We start from the raw sequence: 18,914 nt of genomic DNA, 5'->3' as shown, positions 1-18,914 counted from the left end.
AGGAGGTTAAGTTGGTTCAAGGGCTGCAGAGCCAGATTGCCTGTGGGGTCCTGCCTGTGGGGTCCTCCAAAGTGCACCTTCACCTAGACAAGCCCCAGCAGGGTCAAATTTGGACATTTCTGGTTTTTCGGCTGGTGGAGGTGGGGCAGAGGCAGCCAGGCAGGAAGCCACGCCCCCCCCGGGGCTGGTTCTGCAGGCTCAGCAGCGTCTGACTCACAGTTACAAGCCTTAGGGGGGTGTGTGGGGCACTACTCTGGGGCTCTGGAGCCTGCCCTGTAGGTACTGGGGGGCAGGGATGCCAGTAATCCCTGCAGGTTCTGGCAGAAGCACTTGTAGTGAGTCCCAGGGGTGAGATTTGTGCCTGGCTCTCCTGCCCCTCTTGTCTCTGGGAGGACAGCTGGGAGCCCTGTCCCGGCCTCCTGATTGACCTGGGTGGCCTTCCTTTCTAGAAGAAATGTCAGCAGTTCTGGGTTGGGAGGGGAAGTGCCCCAGTTCCAAACTGTGACTGCAGGGAGGCACTGTGCTCCCTCCAGGTGGCCCTTCCCTTCCCCCAAACTGGCTGGTCCAACTCCGTCGCCAGAACTGGTACCCGAGGTACTCAGGTGACTGGGAGGGCCAAGTGCAACTCTGAGCAGTTCTGAGTTCTTATCCACAGAGAGATTAATTCCCTTGATCTTTCCCCTCAATTTAGAAACAAATTTACAGGTTCCAAACTCACCCTGCCTCCCTGAAACAAAGCACAATGTGACACACAAATCGAATACATGGGCGTATGAATGAAAAGGGAATTTAGGTTTTCTAAAATGTCAGGTAGGATGTTGTAAGGTAGGCAGATCCAAAAAGTAACACATTGGAGTTCCCATTGTGGCGCAGCAGAAACAAATCAGACTAGGAACCATGAGGTTGCAGGTTTGATCCCTGGCCTGCTCAGTGAGTTAAGGGTCTGACGTTGCCGTGAGCTCTGGCGTAGGTTGCAGACGCAGCTCAGATCCCAAGATGCTGTGGCTATGACGAAGTCCAGCAGTTGCAGCTCAGATTCTACCCCTAGCCTGGGAACTTCCATATGCCGTAGGTGTGGCCCCCCAGAAGACGACAAAAAAAAAAAAAAGTAACACATTAAGACGGCACATTTGTGAAATCGCCAGACAAAAGCTCACCCGAGAGTTTTCTTTCTGGCTGTCCTCCCCAGTGTCTGTGCTGTCAGATGTGGAGACAAAGTTGTGACTTCAGATCAGCTGACCACAAACCACAATTAGGAAATACTCCCAATTCTCACGTCCTCTATAAAGTCCCTGAGCCAAAGGAGTGGTGAAGGAGCTGGACCCCAGCATTCTGCCATGCACCCCAGCCTGAAGGCCACCGGTAACCAGATGATCACCAGCCTCCCCAGGTCTTCTCTGCTCAGGAGGCCAGGGCAGAGCTTCTCTGGTCTGAGTAATTACTGGGTGGGCATGGGGTGCCTTGCAAAGACAGTCTGAGTCACCACAAAGGACAGGAAGGGTTAACACGAGGGCCACAGGGCGCCCACACACCATGCAAGAGCCGTGGTCATACCCCGTATGGGTCTGGCACCACCTGGCACCACCTCCAAAGCCCAGCCCTGTGGGCAAACCTGTTTGGTGCAAGTCATTTCAAAGTACAGAGAGGCAACAGACTGAGGACCAGGCCTTCAGTGGGTCCAACACAAGATGGTCTTGCCTTCACCAGGGGACAGGCCCCACGTTGTGGTCACGTTAGAGCCACGTTCCTAGAACAACAGCGAGGATGGGGCCACTTTATTTTGCACACTTCCAGCTGGTCTTTTGTTCTTTCTACCAATAAATATTAACCAAAATCAATCAGCTTTGAGCCCCCAGGTAGCTGGGAGTGAACTTCTTGTTAGTACACAATTTACTTAAGAAAATAACAGACTGGTTTGTGCTTGTGTTTACGAATATCAAGAGAAGAGACGGGACTAAACTTAGGGTGGTCACTATAACATTGGAAACAATAAGACCCCCCAGTTAATGCTTTAGCTTATAAAGTGTGTTTCATAAACCTTTTATTTGAGCCTGTGCTCCAAGAATGTTAATTCAAGCAAACAAGTAAACATGACCTTTTAGTTAAGCCTGTTCACTTTGAAGGAAGCAGAGATATTGCTCTAAAATAGACTGCATTCTTTTTTTAAAAAAATTGGGGTACAGTTGATCTACAAAGTTGTATTAGCTTTAGGTTTATAGCCAAAACCAAAACCCCAAACCACTCAATTGTAAATGCTGTTCATAGAGCATCTTGGGGTCGGACAAGTGCCCCTGTGAGGCTCTCACCCTGTGCACGGGGTACTCTGCCTGGCAAGGTCGCACAGGTTACGGTGTGAGGTTGCCATGTGAGCCCAGCCACCCCTGGGCCTGGGGAGTCCACCTGGCAGGCCCTGAGGCAGTGCCCACGACATGCCAGAGAGGCCGCCCTGGGACAGACACTGGAGGTGATGATTCAGCATTCTTGCTGCTTCCTATGCTCTCATTCCTGGTCCAGAAGAGGAGGCACCGCCCCCACATATCTAGGAAGCCTGCTGTAGCTGATGTGTGTGCCCCAAATGACCAAGCTGCAGCCTCAGGATTTCATCTTCAAGTCATTTAACTTCTGCACCATGGCCTTGGAAAATAAAGAATTCGTGTAAGTTTAGGTTGATTCCAAATATTCTTGGAATTTACATTTTACGTGAAAACATTTCACAAATGGGCGCACTGAGCTGGCTGTGAATTCACCCAGGTGGCCAGCCAGGAAGCCATGCCCCCCTGGCGTGAGTTCTGCAGGATCAGCAGGGACTGACTTAAGGGTCACAAGCCCTGGGCGGGGGAGAAGGCCCTGCTCTGGGGCTGGACTGGGGAGCCTGCCTTGTGGCTGTTGGGGGCAGGGGAGGTGGTCAGTCCTGCAGGTTCTGGCAGAAGCACTTGTAGTGAGTCCCAGCGATGAGATTCGTGCCAGCCTTTCCTGCCCTTCTGTCTCTGGGAGGACAGCTGGGAGCCCTGCCCTGCCTCCCTTCCTCCCCCATTGGCCTTGGTGAAGGTTCTCTTCCTTTGGGGCAGAACCAGGGGTAAAAGTTGGGGTGGGTGCCAGCGAAAGGAGAAGAGAAAAGTGCAGGCCTGGACCTTTCCTGAGAACAGGGTTGCTGCAGCACTAGTGCTGGGAACTGGGAACTGGTGCCTCAGGCGGTTTGAGGGGGCAGGAGCCTTCTTATGGTGGCTGGAATGTCAGGAATGTCACTGTTTTGGTCAAGGTTCAGTTCAGTGGGGAGGTCCCCGGTGCCCTGTAGGCTGGGCCCACCCCAGAGTGACGGGCAGCCAAGGCCCTGTCACAGACACCCTGGAAAAAAACTAGAGTAGGGTGTGACAAACTCTGGTTTTGTTTGGCAAAAAGTATTAGGTTGGGGGTCTGCTCTGTGATGTTCGAAACCATCAGAGACTTAAGATTTAAACACCTTCAAGCAGCGATCCATAATAGAGCAGCACGGGCAGCCACAGCCTAACCTCCATCCCCTCAGAGCCCCTTCCAACATCCCGTCCAGAAGCCAATTCAGGAGCAGAGCACTCTTCCAGAACAGGACCAGCCACAGAGCCCCTGCCGGGAGCTGAGTCATTGAGCAGCTTATTTCCGTCACCTCCTGCCCACCAAGGGCATGGGTCTGTCCTCCTGGAAGAGAAGGACAACTGTGCCTTGGGTGACTAAGTCATTAATGCCACCTGTGTGCTCTGCTCAGGGCCAGGGAGGCCGTGTGGCTTTTCTGGACCCTTTTTTCCTCCTGACCAGTTAGGGACCCGTGATGCTTGCCAGCCACCCTGCACTTTGCTCACTGTGTGCCCCTGTGTTAGAGGCCAAGGTCACTCAGCATCTGATCCAGTGATTCGTGTTTCCACACCTCCCGCGTCACCCGGATGACACCTTCTCCCAGGAAGTGCCCCCTCCCACAGTCCAGGTCACCTCTGCTTCCTGACCTCTACCCTGTGTTTGACCGTCACCTCCTGGGCCATTCCCGGGACCCCTGCTGGTCATCATGCAGGTGGGGGGGGGCCTGTTCTCTCTCCCTGCCCTCCTGTGTCACCCATGCCCTGACCACAGCAGTGCGAGTCTTTCTGTCCCGGTGACTGTGCACCATGTCCACCTGGCTACGCTGGGACTGCATCTCTCCCTTCCCCCAAAGAACGCCTCCAAGTTCCTGTAGGCGGGAGGGAATCGGAGTAGAAAGTGGAAGGCAGAAGCCACTGCTCACACCCTGTCACTGTCAACTCACTGAGAATCACTTGGAAGCCCCTGCTCATCCTGTCCAGAGCCTCTTACACAAGAGCTTTGCAGGTTCCACCTGCAGGGAGCCCAGAGAAAGGAGAGGAGCCAGAAATCAGGCGGTCAGGGCAGGGCAGGTACCAGTGAAAGGCCAGGACACGCAACGCCGGGCCCCCAGGATAGAACCATTGTTTTGTTGGAGTGGCCGCCAGGCTGGGGACAGTGGGTGGGCACCCTGCAGGTCTGGGGCTCATGGGGGACTCATCTGACTCACCCTGTCTGTCTGTCTCCCATCTGTCTATCCATCATCCATCTATATCCATCATCATCATCATCATCTAACTGACCACAACTCCACACCCACTTCTTCGTGCAACATACCAGCTGTATCCCAGCCTTCCCTGTATCGATGATTCCTCCTCTAGCAGGACAAAACAGACACACATCAACTTCAGTATACTTTGTCATTGTGGTAAAATACACATAATGCATACATTACCATCTTAACAATTGTGGTAAAATATAGCTCAGTGGCATGAAGCCCATTCACACTCTGTGCAACCATTACCACCATCACCTCCAGAGCTTTCCATCTTTCCTCACTCCCACCCTTCTCGCCCAGCCCCTGGCAAACACAGAACCTCCAAGTATTTTTCATCGGTTCCCACTGCTGGGCACAAGAGTCCCACCTCCAGACCCACCCAGGAGGAAGAGGAAGTGGCACCTGGAAGGAGGAAAGTGCATTGCGGAATGTGCCAACCCCTGCCGCTGGGGTGCCACCCCCAGGCTGGGAGATGCTGGGGCTCCTCAACCCCCCCATCACAACCTCCCCTTGGTGGGGGGGGGGGCAGCAGTTCCCCAGCTGTGGGGGGAGGGGCACAGTACCTTTTGGCTCCTAGAGGCCATTCCTGCTCCCTGTGCCACCTGAGACTTCTTCCTCTGCCTTTGTTTCCCAGTTGACCAGTTTACCCCATCACAAGCAGTGACTGCAGTCTCTTCCCCCAGCTGGATGTTCCAGGTGCTACAACCGGCAGCTTCACGTCTGACTGGTGGCTAAGGGTGTTGTGGCCCATTTTCTCCTTCTCTTCTTGCAGGACCGAATTACCTGCATGTTCCACTGACCCACCTTGTCCCTCAGCCCAGCGGCTCTCATGCCCTGCTCTGTTTCACTTGCTGTTTTCTCCACAGCCCCTTTCCTCATCACCCCCTTTGATGTGTGTAATCTGCCTTAGAGTCCTCATTTTTTTTTTTTTTGTCTTTTTAGGGCTGCACCCGAGGCATATGGAGACATGGAGTTTCCCAGGCTAGGGGTCAAATTGGAGCTGTAGCCTCCAGCCTACACAAGAGCCACAGCAACACCAGATGTAAGCTGTGTCTGCAACATACACCACAGCTCACAGCAACACCGGATCCTTAACCCACTGAGTGAGGCCAGGGATGGAACCTGCAACCTCACAGATCCTAGTTGGGTTTGTCAACAACTGAGCCACAAAGGGAACACCTAGAGTCCTCATTTTTGGTTTTACCTTTTTTCTCTCTAGAACTTCTACCTGATTATGTATATATGATTCTCCATCTGCTCTGAATACAGAAGCGTGTGTGTGTGTGTATGTGTATATACATATATAATTTTGTTCTATATTTTTAATGGGTTTAGCTCATAACTCCAACTTCTGGAAAGCCCAGGGAACTGTTTCTATTGTCTGTTCTTTTTTTTTTTTTGTCTTTTGTCTTTTTAGGGCCACACCTGAGGCACATTGAGGTTCCCAGGCTAGGGGTCAAATTGGAGCTGTTGCTACCAGCCTATGCCACAGCCACAGCAATGCCAGATCTGAGCCGTGTCTGCGACCTACACCACAGCTCATGGCAACGCTGGATCCTTAACCCACTGAGTGAGGCCAGAGATCAAACCCACAACCTCATGGTTCCTAGTCGGATTCGTTTCCACTGAGCTACAATGGGAACTTCTCTATTGTCTGTTCTTATCGCTTGGTTTTTGATAAATTTTTCCTGGGATTATCTCTGCCAAATACTTTTGAATTGAATATTGATTATTGCATCTGAGAAAATTGTAGAGCTGATTTGGGCCCAGATGTTTTATGCTTGGAGAGTGTTTCCTTCCCTCTGGGGCTGCATGTGCTGGGGCAGATCCTTGTAATCCAGCTGAGGAGGGGGCTGGAGCTGGCTTTGGGTTTAGAACCTGAATTGGAAGTTACTGTGTACCCTTGGTTTAAACCCCTAGAGAAATGTGAGCTCTAAGCCCAACATCCTCAAGGCTGGGGCGGCAAGTAAGTCAGTGAAAAGTCAGCCCCAGTCCTGCTGTCAGATTCCTGGGGCGAGGGGCACGGCTCTCAGACGTGGAGGAGGTTTTGGGGGGGTACTTTGAGGACAGGCTGTGGGGGGCCCAAGGTCCCACGGGGGTGGTCACTGAGCTTTGTCCCCTACTTTAAGACCCAGCACAGTTTCTTATAAATGTTTCTTCTTTTACAAGAAAAAACCAAATTAGAGTGGGGAGTGGTCCTTATTGATCTTCAGCCTTGACGCCCAGGGTGGGCTAGGAACTGGGTGCTACCCTAACTTCCCATTTTGTGCCTAAATCAGTCCCCCCATCCCCCTCCCCATGCCTCTCCCCTTTTACCTTTCTTCCCCTGATGTGTAGAATGATTAAAGTGTTTGAAATGTGAGGGTTGCCTCAAGATGATAAACATTTATGAGTTGGGAGTTCTCATCATGGCTCAGTGGTAACAAACTCGACTAGTATTCATGAGGACACAGGGTTGATACTTGGCCTCGCTCAGTGGGTTAAGGATCCAGTGTTGCTGTGAGCTGCGGTGTAGGCCACAGATGTGGCTGGGATCTGGCATGGCTGTGGTGTAGGCTGGTGGCTGCAGCTCCAATTTGACCCCTAGAACTTTCATACATATGCCGTGGGTATGGCCCTAAAAAGACCAAAAAAAGAAAAAAAAAAGAAAGAAAGAAAAGAAAGAAGAAAGTTTATGAGTTAAAACAAAAATTAAATCTCTAGGAGTTCCCTCTGTGGTGCAGTGGGTTAAGGATCCAGCATGGTTGTAGCTGTGGCTTGGATTTGATCCCTGGCTGGGAACTTTCATATGCTGTCAGTGTGGCCAAGGAAAAGAATTAAGTCTGTAAAATACATAACCCACAAGCTACTGTGGAAAACTCCTAGACTAGTTTTGGCAGCATGTGTGCCTGATTTACCTCTACGGTCTACACTGACTTCTCCCCAGAGATGCCTTGTCTGCAGCAGGAGTAAGAGGGCCATTCATGGAGGGGACTCCTGGGGGATGGACATTGCTGTCCACTGTCCTGTTGTTGTAGTCACCTTATGCACCTAAGGTGGAGCAAGGACATCCCTCATGCCTTTTGGAAACACACATAGCGTAGAGCTCGCCCCACATCTTTTCCTGGCTTGGTTGCACCCTGAACACAACTGCCCATGAATTAAAGCTTACACCAAGCACCTGAGGTTTTTCCGATAGTTTCCTTGTTTCTCATAATCCCTGAAAAACATACTATTTCACAAATATTCCTGTTCTAGGGAAGGTCAGGACGTGATAATCTAGAAGACCCCTAGGACTATGATGAAATCTCCTGACACCTGCTCTGATGAATAAAATTCTCCATAAGGAAGAATGTGTGCCTGCCCCAACCCAGTTCTTATCTAGAATCTTGTTTTTCTCCTTTAAGACTTTGAAACCTCCCTCAGTTCTTCCCCAAAGGAGGGCACAGTCCTTAAGTCATACGCTTGCTGTGGCCCCCTTTGCCCCGCAAAGCAATAAATCGCTCTTTTCTATTTCACCTAAAACTCTATCTCCATGTTTCAACCCAGGAGCAGAAGATGCTTTTCGGCAACATAGTGTCAAACAATACATATTTTGTATACAAGACATTCCTGGTTAGAAGCAACAGTTACTGGTTGATTTTGACTCCAGATTAAAATAAAAGATCTGACATTTCCTACTGTACTGTATGGTTTGCATTTTCTTATTAATCAACATGGGGTTTGATTTCTGAGCCTCTCCTGTTAGTTCAGAGAACTGCTAGTTACAGAATATGATCCTTATTTCGTGTTTACCAGGACGGCTGTAAATTTCTGACAGCTTGTTAACAAACTGCTTACACTTTGAAATATAATGTCATTTTACCAATCCTTGTTTACTCAACATCCTTGAACAAAAATCGAAACAAAAATCACCATGGCTTTTTGTGTTTGCTCATTGAAAACTGTTTCACAGCCTTTAGAGCTGAACTGGGGGGGCTGCTGCCCTCTGATGGACGATCATTGTGCTGCACTGCTCTTCCCCTGCATCCCGTGAGGTGAGTCCAAGTACAGTGCCTGCAGCCAGGAAAATTCCTGGAAACAGTAAGGAGCTGTCGCTGAAGTTGCTGGCTGTGTGCAGCCCCTTATTACACATTAATGCACAAAGCAGATTTGCTGGGTGTACATTACTTAACTCAAACGGAGACACCTGTCCTGTCTCTTTGTGGTTGTTATGGATGTTGGTCAAATGCAAAGCTTCTGGATCAGAAAAGCTCTCTACTTCCCACACAGGGAATGCTGTGAGTGCTGGGGTGTGGCTATTTTACCTGATTTCCTAGGGGACCTGCAAGGTGGCAGGTGCTGCTACGTGTGCTGGGTGGGCAGTACAGCTGGGGAACAGTGACCTTGGGGACTCTGGTCTCAGCAGCCTGGCGATCTGGTCTTGCACATGTGCTGGGAACAACTCAACCCAAAAGCCAAGTCCAGCCTCACCTAGGAAGCTTCCACTGGTCTTGTTTCAAGTAGAGATGACCCGATAATACTCCCTGGGAAATCGTTGTGGGCTGAGGGCTGTGAAAGGCTCTGCAACTTTGCTTGGTTTAATATCTTATGAAACCACCTTCTTCTTTGAATACAATTAAAACAAGCTCTTCTTGGAATTCCCGCTGTGGATTGCCAGGTTAAGGACCTGATGTTGTCTCTTTGAGGATGAGTTTGAGTCCTGGCCCTGCTTAGTGGGTTAAGAACCGCGTTGCTGTGAGCTGCAGTGTAGGTTGTAGACATGGCTGGGATCCTGCATTGCTGTGGCTGTGGTGCAGGCCGGCAGCTCAGCTCCGATTTAACTCCTAGCCCGGGAACTTCCATATGCTTCAGGCACAGCCATAAAAAGAAAAAACAAGATAAAAAAAGCCTAAAACCAAGCTCTTCTTATTGCTAAACATTTGAAGTATTTCCTAAGTTTTTACAAAACTACAGGTCCGATATCCATGGTGAGCACAGGATGGCCCCGGAAGGCTGAATGTGGAGAATTTGGGGGCAGCATAGAAGGCCAAAGTCATTAGATTCTAATGTCCATGAGTGAAAGTTACATGTGAGTAAAGAGCTCTGTCCAGGGACCCTCTGTCCTCCATGGTATGGGGGGCTTGTTAGATCAGAGCCAGCTGACTCAGTCTGCACACAAGGTCTGCCTGCCCTCTGTGGCTCAGGTCACAGCAGCCTTGATCCTGGCAGTGACTGTAGGAAGGAAATCACAGGAAAGTGGGGTTTGAAACAGAGAAAAGGCGATGGATGAGATGGAGTAAAAAAAACTATCACTGGATGGTCTCACTCAGCACAGGCACGTAGTATCCTGGCAGTTTCAGAGCAAAGACTCCTGCTGGGAAGATACCCCCCAAGGACCATCCCCTCCTGCAAGCTGAGTGTGCCCTGACTGCTGTTTCTGGGGCCATTTCTCAGGTCAAGGTGGGTATCCGTAACCTTGAGGGTGAGGCAGGGTGTCCCTCCTTAGTATTGTCTATGACACCAGGGTCCCCAAGGTCACTGTTCCCCAGCTGTGCTGCCCACCCAGCACACCTGCCAGCACCTGCCACCTTGCAGGTCCGCCAGGAAGTTGGGTAAAGGAGCCACACCCCAGTGCTCATGGCATTCCCTGTGTGGGCAGTAAAGGGCTTTTCTGATCCAGAAGTTTCATTTGACCAGCACCCATGCTAGTTACCAGCTTGCAAGCAAAGTAAAACAAAACCTGTGACACATCACAGACCCAAAACTGTTTTGGAGAAAATCTGTCTGGTAGGTGAACATAAGTGCCAGACCCATGGCACTCTCTCTTTTTGAAAAAATAAAATAAAAAACTACAGTATTTCCAGCACGGTGCTCAGACATAAACGCTGTCCACTAAATATTTATTGAATCAATGAATGATCAATAGAGACAGAGGAGTTGGACCAATTCATCCCTCCATCTGGTGGCTCACAGGTGCATGTGAGGCTGTTGTCAATGTATATTCAGTGTCGTGGGGCCTGAACTACAAAGAGACGTTCAATATATTTCTTGCTCTCGAAGGTTCACATAAGATCCAAAACCAGTAAACAAATGCACCTTGCTCAAGGTGACACTGTAACAGACGCAGGATGATCATCATTTTGGGAGCAGAATGAAGAAAGTGATTGGCTTACTTGGAAGGAAGGCCTTCAGAGGTGATGGCCGGAGTTTGGAAAGTTCAGGAGGGCAGGCAAGAGGTGTTCCCACCAGGATGAAAGGCAGATGCAGGGGCAGAGCCAGACCAGGTGGGCCTGGATCTGGGGACTGCAGGTCATTTGTTGCAGCTGGGAAATCCGTGCACAGTGGGCTGTAGGGAGAGGCTCATGGAGGCATGGTGTGGGTATAAAATTGAATTTTTCACACTCTAAACTGTAGCGATGTCATGAGATCCTTTGAAAATGGATTTTCTTCGGTACTGGACTCTAGTTGTTTGGAGGAAATCCATCAGTCAATTTTAACCACAAAAGCTGTAGGGAGCATTCCCAAGAATTCATGGGGGTGGGGGTGGGCTGTTTGTCTGGATGCAGCAGGTTAACGCAGGCTCCACAGTCTTGGTCCTTTCCCCTACAGCACCTGCGCCTTGCTCTGCACTTATTTACGAAGCAAGAAACAATTCTTTGTATTGGAGGCATGAATATGCGACGTGACAAAGAATGGAAAGAAAAGATTGGCACCACAGAGTGGCTGTAGAAGGACAGTCTATACTTTACAAAGTCTTGTGACTTTCTCGTGACCCTTGAGGCAAAACAAATGAGAACATCAAAGAATGGCATCTTGAAAACAAGATTGCTGAAGCACTGATGTTGCTGATGGAAAACCATCAGCTTTGACATTCTCAGGACTGGAGCCTTGGGGGATTTATGGGAGAGGTCATAGATGGCTTGAAGCAAACAACAAATTACCGCCTGGGAGGGCTAAAATATTTATGATTACTTTATGTGCTAAGGAATGACTGTCCTAGCATATCTTGCTTCCAATAAGTTTGACGTAAAATACCGATGTATCCCCTGCACGTACCAGGAGGTAGAAAATATATAAAAACCATGAGTTGGCACACAGGGTTGCTATTGCCTCTTGAAGGCGGTAGCCCCCTGATCCCCACTCTATTTCTGTGTCTCTTTCTTCTTATTTCTGCGGCACCGCTGACTTCAGGACCTGGGTTGATGAGCAGGCCTCATCTTTGCACATATTAGGTGATGATAGCTCACAAGACAAAAATAAACAAAAATGAGCAGAAATCTTTCCAATGGTCTTCTTTTCACAAGGCAATTTATTTAAAACTTCAAATAATGGAAAACAAGCCGAAAACATTTAGATGGTTGCGTCTAACTTTCTGATTATTGCTTCTTGCTTTGATGCTGTTGGTTTTCGTTAATAGGCAATTCAGAGGAAGATTTGGGTTTAAAGATTGAATGGGAAGTAGAGTTCCCCTGTAACTCTTCACCCAATCAATATTAATCCACTTACAATGAATATCATCTAACTACACACTTGTACTGACTCCTGGGAAAACAGCATTAAGCCATAAGAAAGCTTAACCTTTTCAGTGAAACACCAAGTAAATTAAAACTTTTAGGGAAGGATAATGGGGTTAAAAAAGAAAAAGGTATAAAATTTCTTTTTGCTAGCTCTGGATGTGTTGGAGAAGGACAGGGTGAGAGGAGGCTAAAGTCCTGGAGGTGTGTTCTCAATTATTCAGAGATGGTTTCTCTAAACTGAAAGCATGAGAATTGTGATTGTTCTGAGTCCAACGGGAGGGATTCCTCAGCGGGTTCAGTTTCCCCGCTGGCTGGCCCAGCTCTGTACTCCCCAGCTTCAGAGGCAGTTCTCCGCCCAAGGCACACAACTCGCTGAGAGCGGTTAGCTGAGCCTTTCCCGTCCCACAGTCGCCTCCACCTGGCCTCCACCAGTGACTCACCTGGACACCTCGGGGGCGGCGGCTGGAGCAGGGGGCGGGGGGCCGTGTGGAAGGAGGCAGGAAGCGCGTTCCCGGTGAACACGGGCAGGGCAGCTGGACCGGGCCTTCTGCCCCAGGACCTCTGCTCCTGCTTCCCGGGGCCGGGAGGAGCCCAGACGGGGAGCTGCCTCCAGTGACGTCATCCTGGGAAAGCCGAGGCCCCGGCGCGGGCGGGCAGGCGTGGGGGGAATGGTGGGGCGGTGGGCGCAGAGGCCTGAGCAAGCAGCATTCACCACGAGCAGCGAGGCGGACCGGCAATAGCCGGAGCAGGACCCGCTAGCGCCCTCGATACTGCTGCTGCGAGCGGCAGGCAACGCGGAGCCACCTGGGGCCTCCATGCTTGGCCGGGGGTGGGGGTGGGGGGCGGATCGCCCTCTCCCGGCCTGCGCTGCAGCGGCAACACCCATCTTTACTGCCTCCTCTCCCTGCAAATGAGGAGAGTCTAAAACAGGCATTAACTAAATGCTGCCGGTTGTGCTAGTTTTAACCTCATTTCAATCTGTGCCATGTTTACGGACGTGAGACAAGTGCAGCCTCAATAATAAATGTCCATCTCTTCTTAGCCAATGGAGACCTCAGGGCCACCTCAACAACTACACGTGTACTGGAGGAACATGGGTCGTTCTCTGCATAAAACTCTGGTCTGTATCAGTTTTCTGAGCTGAAAATAACGCGAGAATTCACTGCAATAAAAAGTAAACATCGCTTTTCTCAAAAAATTTAATTGCAGAACTATTTACAGGAGGTGAACATCAGCAATACAGAAATCGAACAAGAGAGGCATTTTCATAGAAGAGTTACGCAGAAAATGGTGAGCACATTTTTCTTATAATTAGCTGAGAGTGAAAAAAAGGGAGGAAAAGAACCCAAATAACACAATCCTTAAATGCCTTAAAGTAATGACAGACATTCTAAGTTATTGACAGGAAGAAAGAAACTGTGGTGTACATTCAGAGTAGGTATCCTGCATGCTACCCAAGAGAAGTTAGCAAAAGAACCAGAAAAGCATGAGAAAGAGAAATACATAGAAGAGTTGAATTCCAGTGAAGAGTTAACTCTGTACAGATGTGGAATATTTGGCACTCTGTTCACCCTCGTTGTGGATATGATTTCATATGTATATATATATTTATATATATATATTTATATACTTTTTTTTAAACGTTAACTAAACAGCTAGTTTCCTGGTTCTAACATTCCTTGAATTTCTGTAGGAGGCATTTGATTTAGTTCTTAGGCCACACCTGGGCGTTTTGGCATGTGACATGGAGGGGTGACATGGCGGGGGGATGGACTGGTCTCCAACAGGGACGACCTCAGGGGAGGAAAGTGACAGCGTTTGGAGGTGAGAGTTCCAAAGTAGCCGAGGATGCTCTGCTGGCGAGGGCACACCTTGTTGAATTCGGCAAACCAGGTAAGGTGGAGGGAGAGAGACGTACATGCTGAGCCCTTTTAAAGTGATGTGATCATTTAAGTGACTGGGGCTAGGCCGGGGGTGGGGTGGGGGGGCGGTCAAAGAGCGGGTAAGGGGTATCAGAAGGGACCGCACACAGCCTTGGAGCTCCCTTCCTGTGTGTTTGCCAACACGAAGCAACATCCTCTCTCTGTCTATTTGAAAGACACGTGTGCGCAACCCACCTGGCCGAACCTCTCCTTCACTGCCACCTCTCCTCCACTGAGTACATGAAAGCCTGGACTCCCAAGGCTTTCAGTTTCGGAATAAGCACCCATGATGAAGAGTCACAGAAAATCTAAGAAAGTGGGAGGTAAACCTCTGTTACCTTAGTGTGTGCATATACAAAATCTTTTAAAAAGTAGTGTTGTCGCAGGTAACTAACATTTCCTCTGCAAAGAAGTCCTCGGTCAAGAGTTTGGCTTGAAACTCGGAATAATTTCTTTTGAATGCTGGATAAAAACGCCAGGGTTAGGACAGCAATTCATAAAATGACGGTGATTTTTTTTCGCTGTTGTAAGGATGAAGGATGGCGGCTTCTTGCAGCGTTCCCAGGGACCACTTCCACCTTCTCTGAAGTGTCAAAGGGGCTAATTCTTTCAGCCAGAGCGGGAGGGGCCAACCTCACATGCCTTTAGCAACTGCGGTCAGTGTGTCAGACTCTGTCGTAGACTCTCTCCCACGCACTCAGTTTTCTGCTTCCTAATTCTTTTTTTCTTTGTCACTTGAATGTTTAGCTTGGCATCTCCTCACTTCATCTCAGATGTCGCAGAGCTTAAGCAATGGTGAATATTGCCTTGTGCTGTTTGGTACCTCGTTCTTGTTCCTGAAACGTCTAGAAACACTTGCTGTCAAAGCCACGAGACATAGAGAAACACCCCCTGTGGTAATCTCCCCTTCTCCAAGGCTTCAAGTAGCTCGTTTGGATGTGTCCTGCCCCAACAGCCTTCCCAGGAGTGGATGCTGCATCTGTTGGTCCTGATCATCTTCAATCTGACTTGACCTTCGCCTGCATCCCACACACAGAAGGAGCAGTGGGCACTAGCGCTCACAAGAACTGACTCCAAGGAGCTCAAAGGTCTTCACTGTCGAGTTTTCCTGTGAAGGCGACAAGGACAGGTGAAAGCTGCACAGGTGGTGGCTGATGTAGGAACAGAAGCTGGGCTGCTCCACGAGTTGGCTCAGGACCCTGGGCTTCTCATTTGATTCCAGGACCCTCTGCAGCCACTCTGTGCTAATGGGTGCTTCCCTTAAAGTGTAAAAGGGCACCTTTCCCAGCATCGTGTCCACTGCCCACACTTCCTCGACTACCAACAGAGTGGGAGTGACAAGGTGGACCTCTTTCTGTGAAGGCACAGGGCTCCAGTGTGACCTGATGCCATGCGTTTTATGACAAACAGTGCAGGGAGCTAAGTGAATCATCTCTGTTGCTGTCGCCTCTGTGGTTAAACAGACCTACTAACCAGCAGCTGCTACATTCTTGCTCGCTTATGCTTGAGGTTTTCTATTTTATTTTCACATTTTGGAACCCTGTATTTGACCAAAACTTCCAAGCAAGTGTAAACAGATATGCAGATAAAAACAAAGGAGAACCTCAGGATGGTCCAAGGGGTTACTGTTTGAAAACCACCATTTTCAACTAAATGGTGAGGAGGATAAATGTGCAGCAAAAAAGGGAAAAAAAGAGGGATTCAGGCATTGAGAAGAAAGGAGGTACCTGGGAAACACGTACAAGTGAAAGGTGTAGAATGGAGCTACTCTGCCCGTTTCTGGGAGATGTGGCAGGGATGTCCCACTTTTCGGAAGGGTGGGGTGGTGCCCCACCCCCACGGGGACTGCGTCCACCCCAGGGACATGTCCCTGCCTCCCTGACTAAGGTTCCCTTCCCCTGGACCAGGTGCTGTGACTCTGGCCAGCCCCAGGTGCTCGAGGTCCTAGGCTGACTCCAGACGAAGTGGAGTCAGGTGGGACCTCTTGCCATCCGAGGTCCTGGGAACTGACAGAACTCCAAGCCAGGCTGGAGGCTCTTCCACACGAAAGCAGCTCAAAAGTTGGCCGCGTCTCCTTGATGCTCCAGTGCCTCCAGGACCCCAGGCAGTCGAGTCTGTCCGACGTGACCCAGTTGCTGCTGAGAGGAACAGGCTTCTGGTGGAGACCATCATTCCTTTCTCTCTCTCTACTCGCCCTGAGAGGGTGGCCCAGACCAGGGAGCCGCTTCGAGAAGCCCGCAGTCAGGAGTCACTCCGGGCACTTGGACCACATGTCTGCAGTGTGACCTCCTTTCCTTTCTGTCGGAATCCACCCCAGACCGGGGCGGGGAGGGGGGGGGCGTCTGAGGCTCAAGTGGGTCTGAGTGAAGGCAGGGCAGGGTCTCTGAACTAGTGTGATGGAGACAGTGGCTGCTCAGCATGGTACTGGGAAAGGCAACTAGGAACACAGACCCCCTAGAAGTGACCACCCCACCCGTATGCTCTAGAACCGCATCTCGTCATCAATTTGCCCACAGCTAGAGCAGCCGGCAGGGAGTCCCTCTACCTGGAGGGTCATCGACTTGGTGGCTATTTTTTTTTTCTTTTTTTAAAGAGGGGATCTTAAATGTAATCTGCTTTTTCTGTAATCATTCCCTGTTCTATTTAATGCTGAAAGTCTTTAGTAACAATCTTGAGGTGAAAACATCAACAACATCTCCTTTTAAACAAAAATGTAATTTTTTGGTATCATACAACAGTTCGATTCTTCACACCCCATTCCGGGGATGGTTATACAAATTTGCTGAGAAAAGATGGTAACAACTGTGACTGATAGCATTTACTTTTGCGTTAAACACAGCGACGGATGAAGGCGTACAAGATGAATGACACAGAAAGTGGGCTTGTAAACAAGTGATATGTGCCTTTCTGGAGTTTTGTTAAACTTTAGGATCCTGTTTATTACACTTGTGTTTTGACTTGGAAATTGAATGTGCGTCTTCCGCACAGTAAAGCCAACTTGCTGGCTGCGGGGTAAATGATTTCTAAAGGAGTAGGAGTTATGGGCTGGGTTTTCAGGAAGGAGAGTCAGGGCTTACGGAGAACACCACGCTTTCTTTCAACCGTAATGTTCACAGAACATCGTGCATCATCGTTTTTAACCTTATTCTCAACTTTCCCGACACTCTCTTCGTCAGGTTATACCCATGATGTGGAATGATGGCACAGCAGCTCTGTGCTGTGTGTGTTATGAGCGGCTGTAATAAGTGAGGGGGACAGGCTAACACAAGGATTATGAACAGTTTTGTCTTTCTTTACAACACGTAAATGTGCCTTATTGCCTGCAGTTCACAATGGGGTGCACATTAAGAAGGATATATTGCACTTGGTCACGTTGCAGGAACCTTCCATCAGACCGAGCTGCATGTGTCGGCCCCACCCACACACGACCTTCTTTGGAACAATGTGGACCAAACAGGGGTTCCTGCACGCTCCCCACTTTGCACCAACAACCAGTGTCAAATTGAGTTGTAGACGAATTTGCTCACCTAGGGATTGTTTAGGCAAAGACTTTGGAGGATTTTAGTAAAAATGAGTATACAAAACATAAAAAAATTAACCCAAATCCAGTGAATACTTTTGTTTAAGTCAGGATCGGAATCTGGGATCTCAAATGAATACTTATTATTTCATTCTAGAATTTGTTGGGATGTATTTTGTACAAGTTCAAGGAAATGAGATTAAACCCACTGGCTTCCAGGTGAGCACATGTGAGGGGCTGGCAAGCACATACGCATTTTACTTTTCCTCTTATGAAGGACTGCACACCGACTTTTCTGTGGTTATTTCTAAAGACCCATTCATCTTAAATAATACATCATTTTTACAGTCTAAAATGCCAATGCTTGCAAATACATGTTTTTAACATAGTATAGTGACCACAGGAAGAAGCATCATTATTGTATACTACTGAGGATTTACCTATTTGTTTAGATAGAAAAAAATGTTTAGAACACTCTAGGGGGAATAGTTTTCATTTATAGAAGAATATTTCAGGGATTTTCTCCTTTTTTGCATTTTTCAAGGATATACATTCGTACTGATTTTTGCTTCCAAATATATTTTAAGGCTGTTTGGTAAACTATATACCAGATATGAGGTTCAGTTTTCAGGGTTTTGTTCCTACAGGGAATTCTTAACTACTCAGCTTTAAAAAAGTAACACTCTGAAGCTACACATGCTTAACATCATCTGTGCTCCTCCGAACCCCATGCTTCATGGAATGTGGGATGTGAGGAAATGGAAAAGCCGCGCCCAGCTGCTTGAGGACCTCTCTGAAGTCTCTCCTTTGTCCTCAGGCTGCAAGGGAGCTGGGTGCGTTTTAAAGTGCAAGTCAAGGGAAAGAAAGTGCTATGGGGGCCGGGGGCTGGGGCTGCAGGGGACCAGCGTTGTCCTCTGCCTTTAGCTGGAGTCAGAATGGAACTCCAGTGTGGGACCAGGTGTGTCAATCACTAGGCGCTTCCTTCGAGGTGTGTCTGAACAGACACAGCAGTGGATCAATGGTCACGGTGTCTAAATGTAACTTTAGGAATGGAAAGCCTTCCACTGGAATCCTTCCTTTTTTTCTCGGGTGCCAATCAGAATCATGAAAACTAATTGCTTTTCTTCAAATCCGCAGCAGGAAATCACGATGTGACCTTTTGTTTTGTTTTGTCATGTCTAAAACAGGCAAGAAATATATTCTTGACTTCAGCAGTACTGCATAGGACAAAAGAATTCTGGAAAAATACAAATGTAAACTACATTTCTTCTTTACCATTTAAACTGAGATATACTTACCACTCACATTCATATTTCTTAAACTTTTTTACAACATCACAACTGTCATTTTAAACAAGCAAACTTTTTTTGTGGTTTTGTGTTTTAAGGATACCCTGGAAAGTCAACTGATAG

The 18,914-nt window shown here is 48.7% G+C and overlaps 1 long non-coding RNA gene across 1 annotated transcript; it reads left to right on the top strand.

The window, feature by feature from the left end:
* The first annotated feature begins 12,756 nt into the window (after nucleotides 1-12,756).
* Nucleotides 12,757-16,304, top strand: LOC125123061 (uncharacterized). Its single transcript, XR_007133968.1, has 5 exons — nucleotides 12,757-13,180; nucleotides 13,282-13,350; nucleotides 13,848-13,953; nucleotides 14,159-14,305; nucleotides 14,730-16,304. It is a non-coding gene; the product is annotated as an uncharacterized LOC125123061 (long non-coding RNA).
* The last annotated feature ends 2,610 nt before the right edge of the window (nucleotides 16,305-18,914 follow it).

This window comes from Phacochoerus africanus, chromosome 3, assembly GCF_016906955.1.
Source record: "Phacochoerus africanus isolate WHEZ1 chromosome 3, ROS_Pafr_v1, whole genome shotgun sequence".
Taxonomy (NCBI): domain Eukaryota; kingdom Metazoa; phylum Chordata; class Mammalia; order Artiodactyla; family Suidae; genus Phacochoerus; species Phacochoerus africanus.
The sequence above is the reverse complement of the archived record's forward strand: the minus strand, read 5'-3'. Positions and strand labels throughout refer to the sequence as shown.